Source organism: Heterocephalus glaber, unplaced genomic scaffold (genome assembly GCF_053883595.1).
Source record: "Heterocephalus glaber isolate CG9 unplaced genomic scaffold, H.glaber_assembly_v1.0 deba00001504, whole genome shotgun sequence".
NCBI classification, from domain to species: Eukaryota; Metazoa; Chordata; class Mammalia; order Rodentia; family Bathyergidae; genus Heterocephalus; species Heterocephalus glaber.
In genome coordinates this window covers 54,968,636-54,995,851 of record NW_028258324.1, presented here as the reverse complement: position 1 = coordinate 54,995,851, position 27,216 = coordinate 54,968,636, and the positions used below count along the sequence as shown (strand labels likewise).

Below are 27,216 nucleotides of genomic sequence, written 5' to 3'. Positions count from 1 at the left end.
GCATTTTGTCTCAGCCACGAGCAAAATAACTACGACAACATCCGAAAGTACATAGGAGGGCTTTGGGAGTTTGTTGAACATACCCCCAAAGGCCTATGTGTTCAAGGATTGGTCCCCAGGACAACACTATTGGGAGGTAGAGGAGCCTTTACTAGTTAAGGGCTTATGCCCTTGAAGGGGACTGTGGGATCCTGGTCTCTTCCTCTCCCCGTTTTGCATTCCAGACAAGAGATGAACAGTTTACTTTGCCATGTTCTCCCTGTCATGATGTGCTGCCTTGACACAGGCCTAAAACCAATAGGCCAGCTGACCATGGACTGAAACCTCCAAGCCTGTGAGCCAAAGTAAACCTTTGCTTCCATAAGCTAATTGTCTTAGGTATTATAGTAATGGGAAGCTAACTAACAGAGCAGCCAATAAAGAATTGCCCTGTCTTTCAGGATTATTATGGGGGGGGTGCAGAATTTAAAGGCTACAGTGGACCCTTGACTTATGAACTCAATTTGTTCTCAAGGGGTGGTTGTAACTCAGGTTGGTCAGTTGAAGGCTCAGGCTCCTCTACACAGCCTTCAAAGTCTCTCTCCTGTATACATGCAGATCTCAGTGTCCTTAGAGAGACAATGGTCCAGGATTTCTCACTTAGTCCCACAGGAAAGGATGTTGTAATGTTCCTTCCAGAACTCTTTAAGGGTTAAATCTGTATCTGAGAAGCACAAGTGGCTGGCATTCAGGTTGTAACTCAAGACTTTGGTAGTAAGTTAAAACTAAAATTCTGGTCATAACTCAAGTTATTTGTCAGGCTGGTTATAACTCAAGGCTCCACTAAAAATCTCTTGATGATGATCTTTTTTTTCTTCGTCAAGTTAGTACCTATTGGCAGTGGCTTCTGATCCCCTATGAGTGGAAATGGAGGAGGGAGGTAATTCCCATTTTACATCCTTAACTTTCCTGTGGGAAAGCTCAACTTTCATTCCCCTTCCTCACGTTAATACTTTTCTCACTTAGTGTAGAAGAATCATCAAAAATCTGCACTGGCTATCTGCAAATAAAACTTTTTGCCTGTCTCTATGTGTCTTGATCTTTCCCTCATCTCTTGTGCTTTTTATTAAAATCTTACTCACTCCTTAAAACCCACATCAAAAGTGACTTGTTCCATGAGGCTTTTCCAAATCACCCAAATGTTTTTGTTTTACCTCTGACTCTCAGAGCCCCGTGATTTTTATATCTCATGACATCTTTCTTATCCTGCCTTATATTATATAGGTATTGATATAATTGGCATAATTACTTCTCCTAAATGATAAACTCTGGAAGAAAGAGATTGATTCTCATTCATCTTTAAATCATACATAGCATTGAGTGCAATGTGTTGTATACAGTGATGGCTGAAGCAACATTTGTAGAGTGACAGTATTTTTCCCATTAGTACATTCTACCACCACCATTAAGGTCACTGCAGTTGCCCATGAGGTTTCTGGGCCAACACTAGGGTTCATGTTTTAATGTTCCTAGCTATTACCTTCATAGTTCACCACACCATTTCTCCTCTTTTTCTCTCTTCCCCTCTTTTTTGTTGAAGGTTAATTATTTTCATTGACAAAATCTGCCCGATATACTTCATTTGTCTGTTGTCTTCTGTTAACGTGCAAGCTATTTTGGGAGTGCAATAGAAGGTGGCAGCTGCTATTTATAAAATAAGTAGCAGTCTTGAATTCCCCTGTGGGCCATATGCCCATCCATCTCCCCTTATGTTGGAAAGAGGTGTTTCCTACAAGCCTGTGTGATTTACTTTTTTCCTACCATAACCTCCCCCGCCATTCGGTACACCAATCTTTGGGGATTTTCATTTTATTTTTGCCCTGGCTTTAATTTTACATTTGATTTGGATTCCTCTCTACTTCTCATACGGAATGGAAGATAGAGGAAAACCACACTAAGCTACATAAATATCTTTTTATGAATTAGACCTCTAGAGATGAGAGCTTCATAACTGAAGGAAAAAATGAACACTTAACCCCTGTGATTTGGTAACAAAAACGTGCTTCCTTGTAATGTCTTGAGCTTTTTTTGGTTTAAATCATGGTAATAGATAAACTATTAAATGTCATAATCACTGCTGTTACAAAGCTGAAGACCTGCACAATTGGAGTAATTTATAAAAAGTAATAATAGCTTTATTTTTAGCACTGATAAGTTGAATTAAACTTGAATCAGCCCACAGGTACATAATGTCTACACATATAGGTAGGAGCTATGATTCAGTCTTCCGCACTACAGCAATACTATTAGAACCATGTACAAGTTCATAACTTCTGGACCTGGTGAATAATGAGATTCATTACTTCAGAATTTTAAAGAACTTCTGGATATGGCGTCCTGATACTTCTCCTTCCCTACAGCTGTCCAGCTTCACTTCTATCAGGGGTATAAGTTTAAAGATAGTCTCTTTCTCTCTTTAAAAATATTTTAGATTCTCTACTATGTACAGCATGGGGTCAAAAATTTATTAGTGTATCAGGAAAGACCTTTATACTTCACTCAAACTTATCCCTGGCTCCTGTATTCATGTTTTACTTTAGCCACACCAAAATTCTTTCAGTTCTTTGAATATGTTGCAGACCCTTCTGAACAAAAACAGCCTTTGATCCTGTGAACAAAGAGTTCCTATTTCCTAGAAGGCTCTGCTGATCCCTGACCCCTCCTGCCCTTTTGACACACCCCCTACTTTCTTCTGTGTTGTGATAAATGACTGGTAGAGCTTACTCCCCAGAAAAACACATATTCAGTGAATGAAAAGACAATTCAGTTTGCAAATTCAAAGGAAGATCTGTCTTATGAATGGGCTCTGTTCTGGATGTTTATGTCAGTTTAACCCAGCAGTATTTATCCTTGTACATTATTGTCTTTATGTGAAAATAGATATATGTTTTCCCCTCTTAAAACTCCCAAGGGCAGGAGAAGGCCCATTCTTGCTCTATAAGAAACCCCGGGGTAGGGGAGGGAGTGGAAGTTTGGGCAGGAGTAAGGCTTTTGGGCACAGAGGCCTGGGAGGTCAAGGTTCTGATGGGGGTGTGTGTTAGTTAGTTCCACGGCTACTATAATGAAGTGCTAGAAACTGGTGGGCTTAAACCACAGAAACAGTTCTTTACATTTGGGAAGCTGGAAACCCAAGGTCAAGTATCTGAGAGTTGGTTTCATCTTAAGGATATCTCTGTGGTGTAGATAGCTGTCCCTGACCTTTAGATTCACATGGTACCTGAGGCTATCTTGTACCATCACAACAAAATACCTGAGAAGGGGTAGTTTATAAATAATAAAATTTATTTTCTCACAGTTTTGGAGCCTGGGAAGTCCAAGGCACCAGTATTTGGTGTTTGGTAAGGGCCTTCCTGCTGCATCCTTCCATGGTGGAAGGCAGAAGGTGGTCCGGCAACAGAGCCCAACATAGCATGGAGCCTCTTTTGTAAAAGCCTTATTGCTGTTCACAAGGAAAAATCATCTCCTAAAGGTCCCTATCTCTTAATATTATCACATTAGCAATACTTCCACTTTGGCAGTGACACATTACAGCCATAGCACTTCATCCTCCTTCATGTGAGTCTGTGTACTAATCTTCTCTTCTAAGGGCAGCAATCACATTGGATTTTAGCCAACACTAATGCCCTCATTTTAACTTGGGTACCGCTTTAAAGACTCTATCTTCAAATACAGTCATATCCTTAGATATCGGGGATTAGAATGTTTGCATGAATTTGTTTTTATTAAAATTTTATTTTATTGGTACATTTTAGGTATGCAATATAATGACATTCATCATTGGAAATTTGCACCTTTACATAGTCTCTCTTGGTTCTTATTTTTCACCCTTGCCCAGCCCTCCCTTCAACCCCTCCATCCCTCCCTATTTACAAAGACTTTGTTTCCATTTTTTCATTTTCTCATATTAATTCCATTCCCTTCTTTCCTTTCCCCTACGCCCCCCCCCACTTCTCCTTCCCCTTTGCCTATTTTCTTCCTATTTCACATTATCTATTATACCTATTAGTCATAATTTACACTTTCAGTTTCTCACACTAGAGAAACTATTCAGTATTTACACGTGTCCTATTTATTTCACTCAAGAGTATTGCTTCAATGTGCATCCATTTAGCTATAAATGTCTCTAATTTCCATTTTTTATGACTGACTAGTACTCCATTTTATTTAAAAAAACACATTTTCTTTATCCAGTCTTCAGCTGATGGGCAATTGGGCTGCTTCCGAGTTTCAGCTATTACAAACTGTGCTGCTATGAATGTGGGTACACATATATCACTGTGGTATGATTCTTTCAATTCTTTGGGGAAGATACCCAGCAGGGAAAGAGCTGGGTCAAATGGGACTTCCAGTCCTAGTTCTTTGAGGTATCTCCGTACTGATTTCCACAGTGGTTGGACCAGCCTGCACTCCCAACAGCAGTGGAGTAGGGTTCCTTTTTGCCCACAGCCCTGCCAGCATTTGTTATTGGTTGATTTCATGATAGCTGTCATTCTTTCTGGAGTGAGGTGGAATCTCAGCATTGTTTTCATTTGCATCTCTCAAATGACCAGTAATGTTGAACATTTTTTCATACGTTTCTTTTCCATTTCTGCTTCTTTGTCTGAGAAATGTCTGTTCATTCCAGATGCCCATTTTCAGATTGGGTCTTTAAATTTGGGAGGTCTGATCTTTTTAAGTTCTTTGTAGATTCGAGATAGTAGACCTTTGTCTGAGGAAGAGCAGGTGAAGATTTTTTCCCACATTGTGGGTTGTCTCTTCACACTGCTGGTGGTTTCTCTTGCTGTGCAGAAGCCTTTTCATAAGAAGAGATCCCACTTGTTGATTGTTTGTGCTAGTTCATGGGCAACTGAGGTTTTGTTCATAAAATCTTTTCCTACACCAATGTCTTCAAGTGTTCTATCTAATCTCTCTGCCAGTCAGCTCAGTGTTCCTATTTTAATATTTAGATCTTTAATCCATTTCAATTTTAGTTTAGTGCACGGTGAGAGATATAGGTCTAGTTTTAATCTTTGGGAAGTTGAAACCCAGTTTTTCCAGCACCATTTATTAAAGAGTCTATCTTTCCTCCAGTGAGGGTGTTTGGCTCCTTTATCGAAGATGAGGTGGCTGAGTGTGTCTGGCATTGTTTCTGCATCTTCTAATCTGTTCCACTGGTCCTCAGGTCTGTTTCTTTTCCAGTACCATGCTGTTTTAATCACAGTAGCTTTGTAGTAGAGTTGCAGGTTGGGGATTGTGATACCCCCTGCCATTTCTCTGTTGCCTAGAATTGCTTTTGCTATTCTAGGTCTCTTCTGGTTCCAAATGAATTTTTGGATTGTTTTCTCCAGGTCCATGAAGTATGCTGCTGGGATTTCAATTGAGATCGGATTGAATCTACATAGCAGTTTTGGAAGTATGGCCATTTTTGCTATGTTGATCCTTCCTACCCAGGAGCAGGGGATGTCTTTCCATTTTCTGATATCATCTTCACTCTTTCTTTTCAGAGTGCTATAGTTTTCAGAAAAGAGGTCTTTGATTTCTTTTGTTAGTTTGATTCCTAGATATTTCAGTTTTTTGGATGCTATTGTGAAAGTAATGTCTCAGTGAGTCTGTTGTTTGTGTAGAGGAAAGCTATTGATTTTTGTGTGTTTACCTTGTATCCAGCAACTCTACTGAATTTGGCTATTAAGTCTAGAAGACTTTTGGTGGAGTTCTCTGGTCTTCTATATAGAGTATCATGTCATCTGCAAATAATGACAATTTGACTTCTGTTGACATGAATTTGTGATGAGGGCACAATTCAGCCCATAGCAACTTGGTAATGGGGGTAGCAGTAGCTGTCTCCAAGAACCCCCTGGAGGACAGGAGCTTGGCTTTGGTATTTTTTATACCACCTTGTTAATGGTGGGCATTTAATAAATTTTAGGAATTGAGTGACAGACTCTACTGAGAAATAAAGTAAGCTTCTATTTATGTCCTTTCAACACATATTTTTCCTTTCAGCCTTTTCTCCCATGTGAATTTTATCAGCATTTTGTTTGTGGACATGTTCATTTACTTAATTGTTGAAAATTACCAGGATCAGGGATTAGGGTCTTTCATTGTTCAGCCCCTTTGTGAGCTGGCAACAGCCATGACCTTAGGTAGTATTATTTAGCTAAGTTTAAATTCATCTAACCATAGTGATATTCTGGTCATATTTCTCTACAAAGAAGTTTTGTTAAATATTTGTTTTACCAAGGGTATTCATCAAAGTTTTATTCATGCATTTATTAGCAACATACGTTTATAGCATCATCTTCACCTATCTCTTTCATGACCTTGTTGCAAATATAAGTATTGTTGATCTACTGGTTTTGTTGACAATGAACAATGCTGGTGGCTAGAACTGTCATTTTCTCAAGTACTTACAAACCTCATCTTAAAGTAACCTTTCTAGAACATTAACATTTATTGCTGCTGCTGGCCTGCAGTTCTTCCTGGGCACATAAACATCTTTGTTGAATAGGCAAGTGGAACTTAAAATATAGAGACCAAGAAGGTCACCTTATAGACTTAGCATTGTCTGGAGTCACAATAGAAAGGCGTAATGAGTGAACTTGTACCACTCCATCATGTTAATTCTGATGGAAACATGCTAGGAAAGGCTCTGAGATCTGAGAGAGATGACTCTGTGATTTCAGTCTCACCATTTGTTCTTTTCTTGATGTTATGTTATATATTTATGTGTTCATGTATTTAGGAATGTCTCTCATTCAAGAAGGTAAACTCAATGAAGGTAAGAACTTTGCCTGTTTTGTTTGCTGCTCTATTATCAAAAGTCAGAGCAGTTCCAGATACTAAGCAAGTTATTTAGATTCTCTGAGGCTAAAATTTTTAATGTGTCAAATGATAATACCAATGTTTGTTCTAGTTAGTATCAAGGTCATTGAGAACATCTGAGAATAAGTAAAGGCAATTTGTAATTGTACAGTGTTTTGTAAAAGTATATTAAACAGTTATGAAGGTATGTGGTCTTGAATGACAAGAAACATGATAAGGAGACACTATATAATAAAGAACCTTAATTAATGTTATATAAGGACCTCAGTCTTGGTGGAGTACAAAACTAAAGAAACCAGTTCATTTGCTTGGTTGCCAATTAAAAATTTTTACAAACAAATGTTGAATTTGTTTAGAGAATTCTAAAATAAAATAACTATATTGGAAAGGACAAATTGTTAATTTGTAAGTGTCATACAAACCCTTCTCCCCTTGTTGACAAACTATTACTGTGTTGTGACTTCCCTCAGGTGAATTCCCTCCATGAGACATGGCTTCTGGTGAAACTTAAAGGTCGCTGTTAATTCCTTGAAGCCTTTTGTTTAAATAATTACATGAAAAGATGCCTTTTAAGCTCCTCTGTCAGCAAAGAAATGCCACAAAGTAGAATAAATTTTATGCCTTTTGGGAGCCCATTAATTTACTTTCAGTGGCATTAAGTAATGAACAGTCTTATAGCAAGTTCACAGTTACATTTTATATCGAACAACTATCCTTTCTCATTTATGATACATGAAGCACATTTCTTGCTCAGGGCAAAATGTTTTATTAAAATTATTTCCTTTGTTCTTTTTTATAGATGGCCCTTTGTAACAATGAAGATTATGTGCATGATATATCTTTTTAGGACATCCACTGTATAATTATACTAATAGAGCTTCATCTAACACTACTTTAATTTCCTTTCATTATTTTCTTGAAGAAGCATGCCATTATTGTTTACACAACAATACAATTCCTTCTTCCTTCCCTCCCTTCCTCCTTTCCTTCTTTAGTCTGTGGGAGATTAATAAAAAGTGAATTAGAAAAATTAAGCTCAGATTTGGGGAGGCCTTTCTTAATCCTATGGATACACATACCACTCCTCCAAACCAGGAGTTTTGATGTAAAGCCATTAGGCATATACTGAAAAGTGATGACTACTAGGACGTTCAAAGTAATCAAGGCATGACTCACACATCTTCCACCTTCTCTTCCCCTTCTATATGGTCACCAGCACAGTTTTTCTTTTTTGAGATCTTTTTAAATTGTCAACACCTCTTCAAGCCTGTTCCACGATCCTCAAGTGTTCTTGCCTCCAATATCTCAGCTCTGATAAGTCTTTTGCACCTGTTTTTACTCTTAAAACACTTCTTTGAACCATGCTAAGGAAGCTTCAGTGACATTCAGACACCTGCAGGGACAGCCCAAATGTACAGGTTTTATGTCTTCTCTGAAGGTTCTATCTGACATAAAATTAGGTCATATTGTTACCTTCTAATACATTGATCCCACTTTTAATATCAGCTGCTTCCCTAGAGCAAGTTTATTTAAAGATCAATCTTTTCAGTAATATGAATGACTTAAAGAATGAAATAAAATAATCTCCCTTTAATTTGTGCTTTGTTAAGCCTGCAATAAGGTTTGTGGGATTTTCTGTCAGAAATTATTTGGAGGTGAGATTAGGAATGCATTATTGTTTTGGAAGGTGGAAATTTAAGAGTTAAAAGAGAAAAATAATATTATCTAGAACATATTCGGGGAAATTTTCTTGGTGGCAATTATGGTATGATAGTTAAAAGCACAGTCTTAAAATTCAGAATCCTTAGGCTCCAACTTGGAGCATTCATTTCTATGTTTGATAAAACAGCTTATTATAATAATAACCCTCAGGGAATCATGCCTATTGTCTGCAGACCTTGTTGAATTCTCTGCATATTATTTCTAGACTTGAGATCTGGGTGGCATGACACAAGCAAAGGCTTGAATGGTGCTCATTCAATGCATATTGTTCTTTCTTGAAGCTCACCGGGACCCCTTTTATTATCAAGTGAAGAAACCGGAACTAGCCTCTGTGAAGAAGACACTGCATGGAGGAAGAAGCCCTGCTGTTGTAGTCCACCCAGATATAAATGAGCCCAGCCAGCACCACAGGGAGCAGAGATGAATCACCCAGCTGAGCTCATTCTAAATTGATGACCTTAAAGCAGTAGGGAAAAATGATTATTGTTTTAAACCACCATATTTCAGGGTGGTTTTGTACGTAGCAATAGCTATCTGATACACTGGATAACCAAATTAACTTTCTTGGACCAGTTTTATTATGTCTTATTTGAATTAGTGATTACGAGAAGTTGAGAAGAGTGGGAAAAAGAGGGGATGAGAAGGGTGGATAATGAGTACCCAAATACAGATAGAAGGAATACATTCTAATGTTCCACAGCACAACAGGGTGATTGTGATTCCTAACGACTTATTACATGTTTTATAGGAGCTAGAAGAGCTCAAAGGCTTCTAACATAAAGAAATAAGGAAATGAGAATGCTGATTCTCATCTGATACAATCAGTACATGTGGGGTACATGTGTTGACATATCGGTACCCCATAAATATTTACAATTGTTACATATCAAAAATATAAGTAATTAAGAGTTAATTTTAGTATCTTAGAGTTGTTAAATGAGATGATCCACTCCGAAATCATTGCATAATAATTCATAAATGTTAAATAGTATAGCTATATTTTATTTTAGTAATTATTATGTTATAATGCTTTATATAGTATTAAATTTAAGGTGAAATAATACAATATTTTCATATTTCTGGACCAGTCTTTTTTGCATGCTGGGTATTAAATCCAGGGTCTCATGCATGCTAAGCATGTGCTCTGCCACTGAGCTATACAGCTAGCAGTTTTCATATTTCTTATTCCAGTACTCAAAATTTCTTTGAAATATTATTATTTATATTTTATATACTTGTGAAAAAGTAAAAATTAAAAGATATGCTTCACGAGTATTTTCCAAATCTGGTGCTTTGCATCAAATAATAGGTGATACAAGCCCTGGTTGTTTTAAGTAAAACGTCACAGAAAAGATAAAGGACTCATAGTGTGGCTTTTGCATCTGGTCCCATCCTTAGCCATATCTCATAGCCATTAATAGCATGCATTATTGTTTATTTCATTCTTATCTTGTATTTTATGTGGCTGTTTCTAAGTTACCTCAAATCTTTTTAAAACACTTTGATAAGGTAGTAGAAAAACAATGAATGAAAAATACATGAAATAAACTTTAATAGTGGCCTGGGCCCTTGAACAGGCCATTGTTAAAGTGTTGAATAAATGGCAGTAGGTGAAGGGAGAAGCTTGGTGAAGGATATTCTATTTCAAGTGTCATCAATCTACAAGAGTAGAAATTTACTTCTGTGGCTATCTGACAATTTCAGTATTTTAGAATAAATGCCCATAATCATGAAAACAATGTCTATTTAAACTAGAGTTAGTACCTCTGGAATATTCTGTGTGGCTTTGGTCATACCATTTCAGGGATGAATATCATTAACAGATGACTGAATTCCTAGTGAAATCTCAATGCCATCTGTCATCTTCTTGATTTGTTTCCTATCTCTGAGTTTCTGTTTCCTCATTTGTCAAATAGGCTATTAACAGCACTCTGACCTACTGGGAGGACTGTAGGCTTAGTAGTGTGTATTGTCCATGGTGTTGAGGAGGCATCTGGTGAGCTGAAGAGAGAGAACAGAGCTGCTCTGAGTTCAGTGTGCATAGCGGTCACCAGAGGATCTGGTTAGAAGCCAGATTCTGACTCAGTAGATTTGGGGAGAGGAGTCCAAGAGTCTGCATTTCCGACATGCACTCTGGTGATGCTTGTCTTGCCAGTGTGTGGACCACACTTTGAATACCAAGCATGAAGAGCAGGAGTTGCCAAACTATGACCCATAGGCCAAATCCAGCTAGCTACCTGTTTGTTCGTTTGTTTGTTTTGGTACTGGGGATTGAACTCGGAACCTTGACCTTGCTAGGCAGGTGCTGGAATCCAGAGGGATTCCTAGATAGGAAAAAAGAATATTCTGGGAGTGGGTGGGACTTGATCAGTAAATTTCAGACTCTGTATGTGAAGCAGCAGCACTGCTGATAAACTATCAGGCTTTCAAGTCTTGACTCTAATGGCTCTGTGATCCTTAGCAAGTCATTTTAATCTCTCTGAGCCTCAATTTGCTCATCTGTAAAATTGGGATTCATCAAACCAGCTTTTGGATTCTCTTGGAGAATTACTGATTATGTATGAAAGATATTTAATGGATAACTTGCCACACTAGATAATAAACTTAACTATTTCACTGTGTGGGGCCAGTGTCATCTGTGAGACACATGGCTGCTGGAGTTTCTCAATTAGCGTGATACTCAGTAAATGGGGTAGCTGATTCCAGATGGTCTTTCTTGGGAAAGTGTCTTGGTACTGCCTCAGTTCCTGTCAAAGTGCAGTAAGCTTCACAGCAGAGCTCTACTCCTAGTGGTAATATTTCAGAACACAAGACCAAAGCCTTATCACGTAGACAGAAAATAGTCATAATAATAAAAATAATGGCTACTTTTGGATTGTCTACTATTTTTAGGTGCTGTACTAGTTATTTTGTATATGATGTCTTATTAAAGTTGTCTACAAACTGCAGTGCATTATTTATTGTACTAAGGCATGAAGAAAACAATGTAATATGAGTAATATTAAATAGTTAATCCAAGGTCAAAATGGTAGTAAGTGGCAGAACTGGGTTCAGATCCAGGACTGGCTGATTCAAAACCTGTGCTCTTTCTGCCTAACCATGAGGCTGTCATGCTGTATACTGTAGGGGAGGGTGAACTGCAGCACAGAGACAGGTGCTCAGGGTCTCACCCTCCACCTACTGTGAACTCCATCTATTGTGGAAACGGCAACCTTGGCTCCATTGGTGGTGGAAAGTGGTCTCGTAAAAACACAGCCAGCCTTCCTTTCAATTAGATGGAAAATGTGAGCACATACTTCAGGTTGGATGGGAGTAAAAGTAATGACAAAGTTCATAGCAACAGCGACGATTCATAAAGACTATGATGGACCATGTTTTATATCCACTATTGCACTGAACCAATATAACTTTCCTAGGAAATACACACTTATGTCAAGGGTAGCTGAGTAGCTTATTCTTAAGGCCCATGTGCTTCCCATTACAGATTGGAGCATACAGATAAGGTAAACTGAGAAACAGTGACTAACTCTGGCCTATGTCTTGGCTCCAAGGTTAGCTAACAGTAAGCTTAGGCAAGTCACAAATTCCTCTAAGTTTCCATCTGTTTATCTCGAACAGAGGAAGTTGTGCCAGAAAATATCTCATGGTCATCCCAACACTGACATTTAACAATTCGGTGAAACTGATGTCAAAATTGACTAATACTGATGTTTTGGAAAAAAATGAACTTAATAATAGTTTTGTAGAGAACATGCTGATGACTTTAATTTTCAAAGCTCATAACATTTATACAAACATTTGAAGGTGAGGGACTTCCATGTCTAAATGCAGGTTGTTCCTCACAGATGTTTTGTTTGGCTGGCAACCTGAGGATGTAGAACATTCTGCTTTGAAATCAAATTGCATAATATTATGCTTCTGTGATTTTCACCTGGCAGTTGTCACATCGGATCTAGCCTCCAATCTGGTGACATGCACAGAATTCCAGAGTGACTGCTTCATGGATGAGTTGATTTTGCTATTTGAAATGTTAAAAACTTCCTTAGCCTCTTGCTTTGGGAAAACCTTTTTAGCAGGGAAGTGGCCAAAAGGAGATGCATGTCTTTTTGAAGCTCTTTTCACTTTGCTACTAAAATTCTCTTGTGGCTCAAGTTCAGCCACCTGCCTCGAAATAACTTGGTATCTTCCGTAGTCTGATAGTATGGAAATTGTCTCCCAAGTATATTATTAATGCTCAGTCAGCACTGTGCATGCCAGACTTAGTGAGCGTATCCTTTTTTTTTTTCTAGGCATATTGTAAACCTTTGGTGTAGTTGTTTGAGGAGTCCTTTAAGTGTTTTATTATTCTGGGCATCATTGATTTAGCATTTTGTGCTACCCATGGTACTACAGGAGGTTTGGGAGAAGTAAGGAAAACAAGAGGCGCAATGATTTCTGCTTTCTGTCTGCTGGCTGGAATGGATTTCCTCTAGGTTGGGAGACACTCACACATACTCCAGTTAGTCAGCCAAGAAATTCAGCTTTTAAACCAGTGCAGAATGTGACACAGATGTCTTAGCTCAAAGGAAAAGAAAGCAAAGGAAGAGAGTGATCAGCACAAGGTGTTAGGAAAGTCTTGGAGCAACTGTTAAGATGAGTTTTCAGAGAACGTGAAGTTTAGGTGCTGGAGAAAAGGCAACTTTGCCATAATTTGATAATGAAGGTCCATTTATCTTTCATGAACAGATGGCTTGGACTTCAATTGCTTCGTGATGAAAACACCAGCAGCTTGCTGGAGCAACTTTTTGTTATTATGAGGAAAACTTGATTTTTAAAGTGTGTACTTTGGAAGCCTGACAAGTGGGCTGAGAAAATAGTGCATTTTTTATAAGATCTTGAGTTTGTTGCTGATTACAGTGCTCACCCCTCCTCTCATTCTTCATTTTCTCTTTCTTTCCTTCTTTCCCTTTCCTGGACTTCCTCCGTACATTTGAGTGGGATGGGATTCTAAAGTGTCAATTCCAAGATGGAAATATTGGCAATATGGGGCCAGGTCAATGTTAGAAACCTGGAAGGGTGTGAAATAAAACAATAATTCTGAAGTAAAAGTACAACTGATTACAGGCCACAGGCCCAAGGATCCACTGATGAAAAGCTCACTGTGTGTTCCCTCATTTAAAAATGAGTTCCTGTGATGTTGGTATGACCACCACTCCATTTCACAGGTAAAAACCAGGATTTAGAGCAATGATATGCTTGATCAAGGTCACATAAGGTTAGAACTGGGGTTTCCCAGGTCAGTTCACCTTCTCTGCTGGCAGCAAGAGAGCTCAAATCTAAACTGTGGTAAACTTGGATCCAGCAACTAAAGACAACCACAGACATTTTCCAAAGAATGCAGAGCATTTGGGAAGAACACTGGAGGCCAGACAATTGAAGTTAGAGGCCTGTCCCATGTGGAGCAAGAGCCCTTGGAAGGCAGAATAGCAGAAGAGAAGGTGCACGAGCTCTGGAATCAGCCTGAGATTCGATATTGGCTCTGCCATTTACTGGCTGTGGAATGTGCACAAGTTGCCTTCACCCCACAAGCCTCATTTCCTCATCCTGCAGGGAGGTTGTGATAACTGAGGCTCAGAGGGACAGAAGGCAACTCTCTAGCAGGCAGCCGAAGGCCAGCACATAGTAGTTACTCAACTGGTGAAAACTCAGAAGGACACATCCTACATGTGGCTCCCACTGAAGGCCTTTTTTCTCTTTTAAGCTTCTGCTGTGCCTGCTTCTTTTTCTGTACTCTAAGGAAGATATGTTTTAATCATTTTGATTTATGCTATTTATGCTATTCATGCTTCACACATGAGACTTGGAACATAGGCTGAATGAATACAGCATTCCTTTTGCTGCTTGTGAGAACACCCTGTCACCTTTTCTATTAAACTGATTAACACAATCCTGACATATACTAGAATACCATAATTCAAGATGAATTCTCAGGTGATAATTTCCACTTTATAAGAATGTCATTTTAATTCAGCATTCATTAGCATTAATTCTTATTAACCTATGAAAGAAAAGAGCTTGCCTGTTTCTGGAGAATCATTTTTGGAAACTCTCAGTTTCCATTCTGCTGGAGTTGGTTGTCAGAAATAGATTTCTACTTGCATGTAGAAGTCTGTGAAGATATATCAGAAGGAGTTAAGCATTTATACTCATGTAATATGACTAAGGTCTTACTTGGCACTTTCTAGGTCCTATTTACCTATAAGACTGTTTTAAAAAATCATATTTATATCATATTTAGTTGTCTGAATAGGAGATGATTGTTGCCATTTTTAAAAGGGAAACACTGTCTTTTAAGGGTTTCCCTTGTAGAGAACATATCCAGTTCCGCTGGTTTTCTTTAGTGTCTTTTGTTTTAGTGTCAGTTCCTTTAGGGGAACTGACTCTGCTATGATTGGAACCTCTGGGAGGAGTCAGTTCTGATGGCAGGTTGTGAAACTTTGGGAGTTTGAGAAGCTCCCAACTTTACATGAATTACCTTCCAGCATAGGCTGGAGGGAATCCTCATAGGAGCTTGTCATCTGTTTAGGAAGTATGGGTTTCTGAGACCAAGGAGGAAGCTGGGTACTGCTAGCTGGTGCCACCTGAGACAAAGGCCTGGACCCTCGGCGCTTCTGGACTCTTCAGACCAGCAAACAACAGTACCATTGCCTCTGGTGATGGGCTGCCTTCTTCCAACATTTTCTCTTCATCTTGTTTTCGCTTTTCCTGAAAATACTCTTCAGAAAAGACTGGGAAAGCTCAAAGGAAAATCAACTAAGGGAGGTCTTTATTCTCCTTGTACGTGTTTCCAGTTACTTTAAAAGGCTTTCTCTTTCAATTTCACCATACTCTATCTGGGCAACTGTGGTGATGTTTCATTTTTGATTCCTCTATCTACTTGTGGATGAGATCACTTGGCATCAACTATTTGTTATTGAATTTCTCATCTGTGGTTTGAAGCTGCCGTATACCACTTTAAGTTGGGATTTTGGTATAATCTTATTTACATAGTGCTACCACATTTACAGGAGAATTAAAATGAATACTAAAGCTCACACTATTAGTTTGTCTAAGATTTTATTTCCCATGGAAGGAAGTATTTAAATATAATACATTTTACTAAGCCCTCTACAGAGCAGAGAAAGAGCTAATATTTAATGAACATTGTGATGAGCACATTATATACTTATTTTTACCTCACTTAATTCTCCTCACTTCTCTCTGAGATAGGAAGCACTGTACTCCCCATGTTGCAAATGAGGAAACAGTGACCTAAAGACATCAAGATGATATGGCATGAAGTGAAATAGCCAAGAACTAAAACTATTCAGGCTGAGGATAGAGCTTACTGCCTAAAACAAGTGTGTTTGCCCATCTCCCCATAAAACAATAATAAAGCTTCACCTTACTTTTTTCTAGTTAAAATATCTCTGCTTCTATATATCTTTCCTCATCAAAACTCTCAACACTGTAAAAACAAAACAACAAAAGTGGTCAGGTGTGGTGGTGCACACCTGTAATCCCAACACTAAGGAGGCTGAGGCACGAGGATCATGGGAGTTTGAGGCCAGCTTGTACAGTAAGACCTTTTTGCAAACCAAAGCAACAAAAACAAACAAAAATTCCAGTTTTTTTCTCCTACTGCAAGTATTAGAATAAGGTTGAAAGTCATGCCTCAAGAGATATCACACATATAAAAGTGTTTTGAAAAGTATAAATGGTCCATTTAAGCTATTGTTTGTTGTGGTTCTCTATCTCATTGATTTATAGTTCCTGTAAATACTATTTTAGCTGTGTCCCTCATATGTTGACATGAGATACTTTTACTACCCTTCAAAGTACTTTATAAATTTGCTGAAGTAAAACCAAAGTCTTCTTGGAAAAGATAAACAAGAGGAATCAACCTAACAACAAGACTAATTTTTTTTAGGAAGATGAAAAAACATGAGATCCAGAATGAAATAAGGGAAATAGTCACAGATATAAAAACACTGAAGAATATAATGAAAAGAGTACAGTAAATCTTTGTATGCTAATGAGTTTGAATGGAATGAATGGATATGTACATATATATTTTTGGTACATATATATTTCTGGAAATGTATAAAGTGCTACAGTTGGTTCAAGAAGGCACTTGGAGGTCTGTAAGCTAAAGCTCCCAGGTTCCATCCATTTCACAGATAAGCTAAACCAAACACACAAGAAATAGGTCATTTCTGTCTTCTAGAAGAGGTTTTAGAGGAAAAATAGTTAAAATTGTCTAATTTCATGACACTAGTGTAACACTGAGACCCAACACAGATAAATAGCACACGTATGCACACACACATATTACAGATCAATGTCACTGGTGGTTCTTGATGCAAAAGTTGCAAGTGAAATAATAGCTAGCCAAATCCAACAGTATAATTTATGGAAACCATAATCAAGCATGGTTTAATAATGATGACTTGATAAGAACAATAATTAATGCAATCTCATATACTAATATATGGCCTAAAATTAATACAAGCATATTGTTACTTTTAATGCAGATCAAAACCCCTTGATAAAGAAGTTTATGGTACTTGAAAATGTCTTAGAGAGCTAGCCCTTCCTTAACTTTCTAAAAACTGTCTCTACCAAAACCCTGGAATAAACATCTTAATAAACATCTTTGAGCCTGCTTTAGAGTCAGGCTCAAAAAAGAGTGGCCACTTTCTCCCACTGTTCAGTACAGTGTATGTTATTCTGGCTATGAAATAAAAAGTGAGAATAAAGGAACAAGGGGTGAGAAGGAAATGACAGTTATTGGCATTTGAAGATGATACAAATATTTATGTTAAACACAAAAAAGAATCCACAAATAATCCAAACTGATAACCTGTTTAGCAAATTTAGTAGCCATAAAGAGAACTTATTTTTTATGTTAGCAGAAATCAAATAGAAAGTATATTATCAAAAACTGTGAGTACATATTATCTACATAGAAATTACTCTAAGAATGCATAATCCCATTGTAAAATCTTATTAAAGAGTATGAAAGAAACCTGAATATATAGTGATAGTACTATTTTTTTTTTTTGTACTAGAGATGAAACTTAGGACCTTGAGCATGCGAGACAGGTGGTAGCATCACTAAGCTAAATCCCTGGCCTTATAGTACTATGTTTACAGATGTGATCCTGTTGTAACAGTATCAAGAATTCCTAAATTAATGTCATTTAATCTTCTGATGTAAATTCAATTAAAATACTACCAAGATTTTTTTTTTTGTATTGGGGATCGAACTCGGGACCTTGCACTTGCAAGGCAGGCATTAGAACCACTGAGCTAAATCCCTGGCCCTACCACCAAGATTTTGAAGGAAAACTTAGTGAGTTAACTTTTAAAAATCCAGAGAATTAAATTCTGAAGAATTAAAAAATCCAGAGATATCAAAGACAATTTTAAAAAAAGAAAGCAAGGAAGGGAAACTACCTTACCAATATTAAATAAATAGTGTTATTAAATTAATGAAGTCTAGACATTTAAAGCATATTAACGACAACAGAGTTATATGTTATAAATAGCTACACAAGTCAATAGAAAGATGTATTACTTTATAAATGGAGGGAGAATTGGTTGATTATGTGGGAAAAGTGGAGTTCTATATCATATCATATCATATTGTATTGTGTCATATCATCATATCATCATATCATATCGTATCATATCATATGTAAAAAGTCTCTAATTGAAATAAGTCCTAAAGCTTGGCATTGTGGTATGTATCTGTAGTCCTATAGGCTGAGGCAGGAGAACCTCTTGGGCCCAGGAGTAGAAGGCCAGCCTCAGAAACAAAGTGAGATACTGCCTCCAAAAAAAAAAAATTCTAAACAAGAATAACAAAAATAAAAGGATTATAGATGATGATATTTGAGAATATTTCTGCGAATTTTAGGTGGAGAGGAATTTCCTTTCTAAGGAACTTAAAATATGAAGAGCAAAGGTGATAGATTGATTTACATCAAAGTACATTAAAATTCACATTAAAATGGTGCTATTCCATCAAATAGCACACAGACAAAATTATCAGAAGGAAACACTGTTAGAAATTTCTTAAAAAGTATAAAACAGACAAAGACTAATATTTAAGCCATTTAGGGGATTACAAATGATTAGAACTGTCAGGAAACAGGAAAATAATGAGCAATGGGATGATTGGACAGTTTACAAGATGGGATATCTATGTGCAATGTTCCAAGGGCTGTGATTAATTTAATAATTTAAGATATGAGTAATATCACAATTATCTAGATAAATGAAAATTTAAAACACAATGAAATACCAGAGTACATCTATCATACTATAGCTATTAGCACATCAAAAAGTGGCGTGCTTTGTAAATGATGCTGGGAAATGGAAAATGATGAAGCAATCTATCTGTAACTCAAATCTGCAAATCCTGGCACCTGGCTATATATCTCCTTAATAGATTCATAATGAGATGTGCGGACTGGTGTGCACTTATATTTGTTACAGCATCAAGGAGGGAAGCAACTTTGATACCCAGTGCTATGAGATCAGATAAGTAAATGTGATCTATGCCTATTGTGGGATACTAAGAGGCATTTTGATGGAAGTCAGGTTTATATGAAAACAGAATCCTTCACTTTGCAACAGTGTTCAGAGAACAACTTAATTACAACTTAATACTTTCATATTTGTCATATGTTATGCTAGTCAGCATTCCGTTACTGTAACAAAATACCCAAGATAACAAATTTAAGAGGAAAGTTTATTTTGGCTCACAGTGTTGAAAATTTTAGTTGGTGGTTAGCTGTTCCTGTTGCTTTGGGCCAGTGGCAAGGGAGCGCATCGTGGTGGGCAGTTCGGAGTGGAGGAGGCTCATTAATATCGTGGCCAGGAACAAAGGAAAAAGAAGCCAGGATCTCACAGTCCCCTTGGTGGGCACATATCAGTGAACAGTCACCCCCCAAAGATACCGCTCCCTTCCCCTAGTGCCATAGCCAGGCACAGGTCTTTCCTCTCATGCACCTTTTGTGGACACTCCAGATTAAAAATGCAGCTCAACAGGAGCACAATGGCACACCTATTTCAAGAACACATGTAGTTCTAAATGAGTGTGTGTGAGTAGGATGGATGGACATGCAGTAACTATGTTAGAGTGATGCCTATGGTACAGAGAAGAATGGAATGGACATTGAAAAGGCACAAAGGCAGACACAGACCTTTGCATGGACTTATGGTGAAAATGTTTCATGAGCTAAGAAATATGAATGACTATATTTTGTGTGTTTGAAGTAAAAAAATTAATACTGTATAAATAAAATAAATGATGTATTATTATCTTGGAATATTGCTGATATTATGCTTGAAAATAACAAATCACTGTCTTTAATCATTTGACTGAAAATGAGACCCTTATTCTTCATAAGTGTTTAGTAAATATTGTTTCCATGGTTATTCTCCCCACTGAATTTTAATAGAGTCAGAATCATATCTATATTGTTAATTTTAATATCTGTAGGACCTTGAAATGTTATTGGTGGCCCATGATAGCTGATATGATTATCTAAAAGAACAAAGAATAAAGGCTACTTAGCTATTAAGTACTTAATTTGCTGTAGGTGAATGACACATTCTCATGTGGTCATCAAAACATTATAGTGTAGGGTTTCCCATTTGTATTTTGTATTATGAAACTTGGATTTAGAGAATTGAAGTAACCTATTTAGACTTATAAGTGGTGAAAACAAGATTTTAACTTAGGGTGTTTTGATACAAGAGGTCTTTTAATTACAAGATATTGCTTTATCTTGATAGAAAGTAGCTATGCCATTTTTTCATTTATTTTAGTTTTCAAATTTAGCTACAAGTGTATTTCAAGAATATTAGAAGAGAAAGGTAGAAAAAGTGTACAGGTAGTAAACTCCAGCCACCTGATAGGTATCTTCCCTCTTTACCTTATCCTGACAATGGCCATCATCATACATACAAGCCAAAGAAGTGCAGCAGAAGTGAGCTATGGGTCATAACTCAGTATTGGACAGATGATAAATGGATGCTGCAGAATCAAAATACAGACTTTATAGCTGTCTTCTTTATTACATCTATTTTCAATTACAGTATAAGATCATATTTGTTTTCCTCAAAGCTTTTCAGCATTTATCCAACAATAATATATAAGGAGAGGTTGATTCAAGAGATTAATTATCTGAATGTATAACAAATTTTACTACTGAAAATGTCTTTCTAATAAAGATAATGTATCTGTGGACCTGGCATAGTTTTATTGAAGTCATTTTTCTCCTTATTGAGTGGAAGAGAAATGTTCTTCAATGAATTATGTTATCATGGCAAAACCAAGTTCATTAAGTGTGCAACACACCAGTAACTTACTCTCCAGCTTTGTGGTAGGAGAGACTGATGCCACAGAATGCTTCCAGCACCCTCTTTTCTATAGTCCTGACTAATTCTCAGAGCTGCTGTCTTAAAGGAGTGGCTCTCACAGTGCTTATGATAGCAGATCCTGGCTTCTTCACAGCAAATGTTGTGTTTTCCCTGGGCTACAGCATCAACACCCATTGCCCATCACTGTTTCCTTTTTATCTTCCTTTAGGTCAGAGAAACAGACGCTATTTGTCCCTTAGAGATGCAGTCTCCTCTTTTCTGGCCAGCATAGCTAAATTATACCAACTCTATCCAAATGAAGTCATGAGTTAAACTAAGCATTATGATGTTCAGGAAACAAATTAATATGCCTGATTATTCATTTAAACCCATGTTGCAGATATTGAGCCATTGCCAGATATTTTCCCATTTCTAACCCTGTAATAGAGTCTACTGCCTGGCGCAGGTGGCGATGTGCCTTGGGCTCTGCCCTACAGCTGTTTGATTTCCCTGTGATCTCCAAACGATCTCTCCAGGACTATCATTTAGGCAGGGACACAGACGCCCTCAGGAAATGAATGTTCTCAGACCCACTTCTCTGCACAAGATCATCTTCTGTGATCCAAATCCAATTTTCTTGTGTTTAGATGAGAAGTTTTTCTTTTAAAAGTGATAACTTTGGATGCAGGTTAATGTATACAGATGGATACCAGAGATGGCAGCTGGTCTTACTCTTAGCTGGAAAAAATATGTGTAATGTGTTTGATGGAGGCAGCTTATAAAAGCCACCCCCCCCAAAAGAGGTGCTGAAAATTTGATTAAAGCTGTTAATTGTATTGTACTATTTTTTCTGTTAAAATTCAAATATGCACAGTAACATAATGATCTTACATACATATATATACATATATATCTCAGACCCTTTCATACTGTGCTTCCCCCCATATTCCCTTTCTTACAACAGTAGCCAGAGTCCACTCTCCACCTGCCTAGTGTGCACATCTGCCTGTTTTGCTCGAGGCCTTGCTCCGGCCCTCAGAGCCTCCTTTTCTGTGTGCTCCATAAGGTAGAATTGTCATTAATGCCCCACCAGGAGAACCCCTAGCTGGTGACTGGATAGACAGAACTGGTGTCCTTGCTGGCCTCTAGGGCCTCCCTGGAGAGAGATTCTACATCAATGGCCTGTGGAAACAGCTGGCTTGATATTGCTCCCTTTACTGTCTGCCTTTCCATCTGGGAGTTAATTTGTTTCTCTCTCACAGGTATTTATTTCCCCTTCCAAAGAAATAACTGACACTGGAATCCTACCAGGAGTTTGCTTTTCTTGAGGATTCCAAATATGAAAGGCAGTGAGAGAAAAATATGAGACTCTTGGATCTTGAACAAAGGAGAGGGGACTGCCATTAGAAAAACAGCCAAAATTTTGAAAACAAGAACATATCTCGGCTGCTAAGACCTGTGAAAGACATCTTCACTTAGAGTTCTTTATTTAATGTAACAACAGTTCTGTGTGATAATCCTATTCCTATTCTATAGGTGGGTAAACTCAGGCTCAATAAAATGAACTTGCCTAAATACACATAGTTTGCAAGGGACATAGAATTTTGGTTCAGAATGAGATCATCTGGTCCAGAGTCTTGTACTTCATTCACAAGAGGATGCTTGCCTGCTACTCTACCTCATGATCTTGGATAGTCTACAAGTGAAAGGTGGGTCTATAGTGGAAATAAAACTAAGAGGGGAAGCTGGTAGTATGCATATGTTGCAGTTTGTGTTTAGATGTCACCCCAAAGCCTCACGCAGATGAGATAGGGCTTTCTTTTTCAGAGGTAGTTGAATCTGGAACATGTGATGCTGGGCTGGGGTTAAGGGCATGTGATTACTAAATCACTACATGTGAGTGATTAGTTTGGCACTGCCCTAATCCTGATAGTCTGAATAAGATAAAAGGGGCAGAAAGATGCTGCTTGGCTACCTTGTGCATGCCATGTTGTTTCTGCTCTGGCATGGTTGTTTGTCATCTCTGCCTTAGAGTCGGCCAATTATGGACTGAAACCTCTACGAACTTAAACCAAATAAACCCCTTCCTCTCCAACTTTGGGTGTTGGGTATTTTGTCTCAGCCATGAGAGAAAAGTAACACTGAGAGCATATATACATACACTATTATAAGGACAGTCTGTGAACACATCAGGGCAAAAGCAGCTCATTCTCAGCCTTCCATGATCACCCCTCTCCTGTTCACAGCTGAAGAGGGCCTGCCAAGCCAGGCAGACAGTTTCCAGGTGTCTCAGGGTGGGCAAAAGAAGTTCTTGTAGATTTGTGTCTAAGCATGCTCTGCAGTCACATGGCATCATGAGGGATATAAATTTCAGAAGTTAGTACAGTTATTTTCCAGTGGACATCTGTGTCACCCCACCCCACCAGCCTCAGCACTGCAATAATAAGCCACTTTCCTCCCTCAGCCACGTGTGGTTTCTCAATGTTGTTGAGCATGGGCTCCTTTAGCCTGGGATTCTCTCCAGCTTCCTTCAACCTGTGAGTTTCTCTTTTACCTTCAGTCAAGTACTACCATTGTGGGACTTGTCCCTGATTTAGGTGCTCTGGGTAAGTACTTTATTTTTGACTTGCAAGGCATTATCAATCCTTCTAGACCCTAAAAGTATTCTTGACAACCAGATGCAGTTGGCAGTATGGTAGAACTGGCGGACCTTCTGGTTTGTAGCAGGGGGGCAGTTTTCTGAGAAGGCTGTGTGGATATCTAATGGTATGGTGTATAAAGAGGGATGGGGAAGAGAGTTCCTTATTTCTCTAGTAGCCTCATGGGCAAAGTTAGCTTTAGAGGGACAATAGCACTGGAGAAAGACTTGGAGTCTTCACAGGCACTCAGATCTGTGCAGCAGTGACCTGGCAGGCAGTGGGTGGTGAAAGAAGTCTGGGGAAACCCTAAAGTCTCCCAGAAAAAATAAAGAAGGGTCTGAAACTTCAGGCATTTCTGTGACTGGAAAGTTCTGTTTTATTTTTTCTGAGTAAAGGAAAGATACTTGACTTTTAGCTCCTGGAGCACATGGACCTCATATATTTTGAACTTTTTATTTTGAAATAATTATAGATTTACAGGAGATTGGAAGGAAACATGCAAGAAAGTCTCCCATCTCTTCTAGTATTAGCACTATATATAACTAATATGCACTATAAAAGTATAAAAACCAAGAAACTGACATTGCTACAATCCAGAGAGCGAATTGAGGTTTCATCAGTTAAACACACACTTATGTGTGTATGCACATGTATGCAATACTATACAATTGTATCCCATGTTTGGCCATGTGTGACCACTACCATAAACAACTGTATCATCATCCCAAGACTCTCTCCTGCGATCTCTTTAAAGTCAGCTCTATGCCCTCCACTCCCTTCCTTAACCGCAGGCAAACACTAATCCATTCTCCACCTCTACGATTATGTTATTTCCTGAAAGTTCCATAAACACAGTACGTATCCTTTTGAGATTAGCTTTTTTTTTTCATTCATCATAATTTCCATCAGGTTCATTCAGTCTGTGGGCTGGAATAGCTCATCCCCTTTTATTGATGAGTTGTACTTCATGGTAAGTGTGCAACAAGGACCTGACATCTAATCTCTGCTTTATCTGTATGGTACCCAGAACATGGCTGGAGCTCAGTGTCAGCCATGGAAAGGATAATAATTGACTCTGCTGTGTCAAATACCTTGCACAAGTGGTGAAAGCAGAGCTGGTTATTTCCATGCCATGGAAAACAGGCAATTATTTTGACCCTCTGATTCCAAATCCACCACCATGAATGCCACTAAATGACTGCTCAGCTCATTTGACCAGATAAAAAGTTAATCAAATAAGACAAACTCATACACGGCAGCATTTGCATGCTGGTGTGATCTGGCTAGACTTTGAATTGGTGATAAGTTTGTAAACTTTAGAGACCTGATCACCCTACATGATTTTTAGTCTAGCAATGGAATCTAGCAAAAGTGGAAATCCCAGGAAATAATATTGCGCTAATGTAAAAATCTGATGAAAGAATCTCAGAGTACGTTCTTCCTAACTTACACTTCTGATGATAGTAGCTCTTCTCATTTCTATTTCACTCGAAAATTATAAAAGGCTATTTTACATCCATTATTTTTTTCAAGTTTTATTTAAATTAGGGCTTAAATACATTACATAACAAAAACTGGGAGAAAAAACCAAAACCAGTTGTTACTTCACATGGCGCTGGGGAGCTGGTGCGAGCGGGGAGCAAGCGGTTGCCGGCTACACTGCCAGTCAGTCAGGTGGGTTTGTTCCCTTGTCAGAAGTTTAACTGCAACGGGCTGGCCCTTCGTGCTGCGGTTTGGTGTCCTTAGCTAGGCTGTGTGGTCCCCAAGCCCCCGGCAGCCAGCTGGGTGTCACTGCCTTGCTGGGGAGGGTCCCCAGTTGTCACCTGGTGGCGTGAGACCAAGGGCTCCCTCTAGTGGCGCCGCCACGCACCGTCTCACCCTGCGCTCTCGGGGCCCTCCTGGAACATCAGGGCACTGCCAGTTCAGGCTGCACACTGCCGGCCCCTACTGCGTGAGTTCTGGTCAAATGAGGGACTTCCAGACTAGACAGCCTGGCTCTTTTCAGTTTATTGCATGTAGGAGTTACACTAGTCCAAGGGAAAGTGGACCCCAAATGGTTACATTATACAAGCCGTGAGGTTTTTAAACTCGTGACCAGGGACAGAAGGGATATTCTACTCATTGCAAGGAATCCTCACTTAAGCTTCAATGTGCCACAAGCACTTAAAACCCATGAACCTCCAGCTGATTGTCTTTAGCCAGTCCAATCTCTACCAGGAACTGGCATATGTTCTTGCGTTGGTCACCCTGGAGCTGGATTACTTCTCCATATTCTGAATGCTCGATTACAGTACCATTGCAGGCAAATTGCTTCTTAAACACCTTCACCAGTTTCTTTTTATCGTAGTCATCAGTGATCCCTTGGACAGTGGTAAGGGTCTTCCTGCCATTTTTCTGTTGGATTTTTATATGGATATAATCCTCAGTGCCGGCAGGAAGCAGGTCATCACCCTTACTTGCATCAGCAAAGGGGTCGAAAGAGTGGAGGTTCTGGATAGCGGACATACGATACGATTCCTTTTCCTAGGTGGAAAGGGCCTGCGGAAGGCGGCTGCGGGAGAAGGCGGGCGGGGGGGAACGGATCACCGGGAAGCAGGGGGCTCAAGGGGGAGGCAGCTAAGTCCTAGGCGGCGGTTCAGTGACTGGGGCTACATCCATTATTTTATTTCTTTACTTTTATTTTTTGCGGATCTGGGGATGGAACTCAGGACTTTGGACTTGCCAGGAAGGCACAACACCACTGAACTAAATTTCCAGGCTACAACATCCATTATTTTAAAGTAGGTGGGAACCACATGGTGGTGGTGGTGGGTGATATTGTCATTGCACTTAAGAAATGAGATAACAGGACTACAGAAGTGTCGCCTGATTTGCCCATGATTGTACAACTGCTTCATGAATGAAGCTGGCTACAACTCTGATCTTCATTCTATATTCACCCTATTAAACTGCTGTTTATCATAAGCAACTCTTTTTAGAAAAGGAAAAACATTTACTTTTATCTTGGAGACTTCATCTTTTTCTTGGAGACTATTTCCACTATTTTACTCACAAACCCAATGTCAAAGTACTTGTATATGAATCTACAGTGTACACTTGCTGTAAGTCATGTTTGTAAAAAAAACCACAGAAGCTCTATCTTGATTATTTTCCCCCAACAAATCTCAGAGATACTTAGAATAAACTACTGTGTTATTATACACGATTGCAGTAATTTATTTTACCTAGGGGTAAAAATTGTAGCTATTTAGTAAGTCTTATAAAAATCTCCAGATGGCTTAATTATGCCACTTTAGGAACCAAGAATATAAAAATAAAACGTACAAGTAAGCATAACTTAGACACATACAAAGATAAAGAAGTTAAAAGGAAAGTTTGAGTCTTTACAAATGAGATCTTTCCATTCATGATACAAACTCTCAACAAACTAGAAGTACAAATGAACCTTTACAAGTTGGTAAGGAACATGTACAGAAGACCTGTATTTAACATCATACTTAGTGGCGAGATGATTAAGAACAAGACAAGAATTTCCTGTCTCACCTCTATTTAACAACATATTTAAAGTCCTAGCTACTGCAGTAAGATAAGAAAACTAAAATGTATACAATTTAGCAAAAAA

General features: G+C 38.5%; 1 protein-coding gene and 1 pseudogene across 4 annotated transcripts in view; both read right to left on the bottom strand.

Moving 5' to 3' along the window:
- Kcnmb2 (potassium calcium-activated channel subfamily M regulatory beta subunit 2) overlaps positions 1-27,216 on the bottom strand; it is a 311,318-nt gene that overhangs the window by 195,647 nt on the left and 88,455 nt on the right. The gene's annotated exons all lie outside the window — the stretch shown is intronic.
- On the bottom strand, positions 18,069-26,676 carry LOC147825353 (eukaryotic translation initiation factor 1 pseudogene; annotated as a pseudogene). The gene has a single exon (XR_015440965.1). The product of XR_015440965.1 is annotated as a eukaryotic translation initiation factor 1 pseudogene (transcript).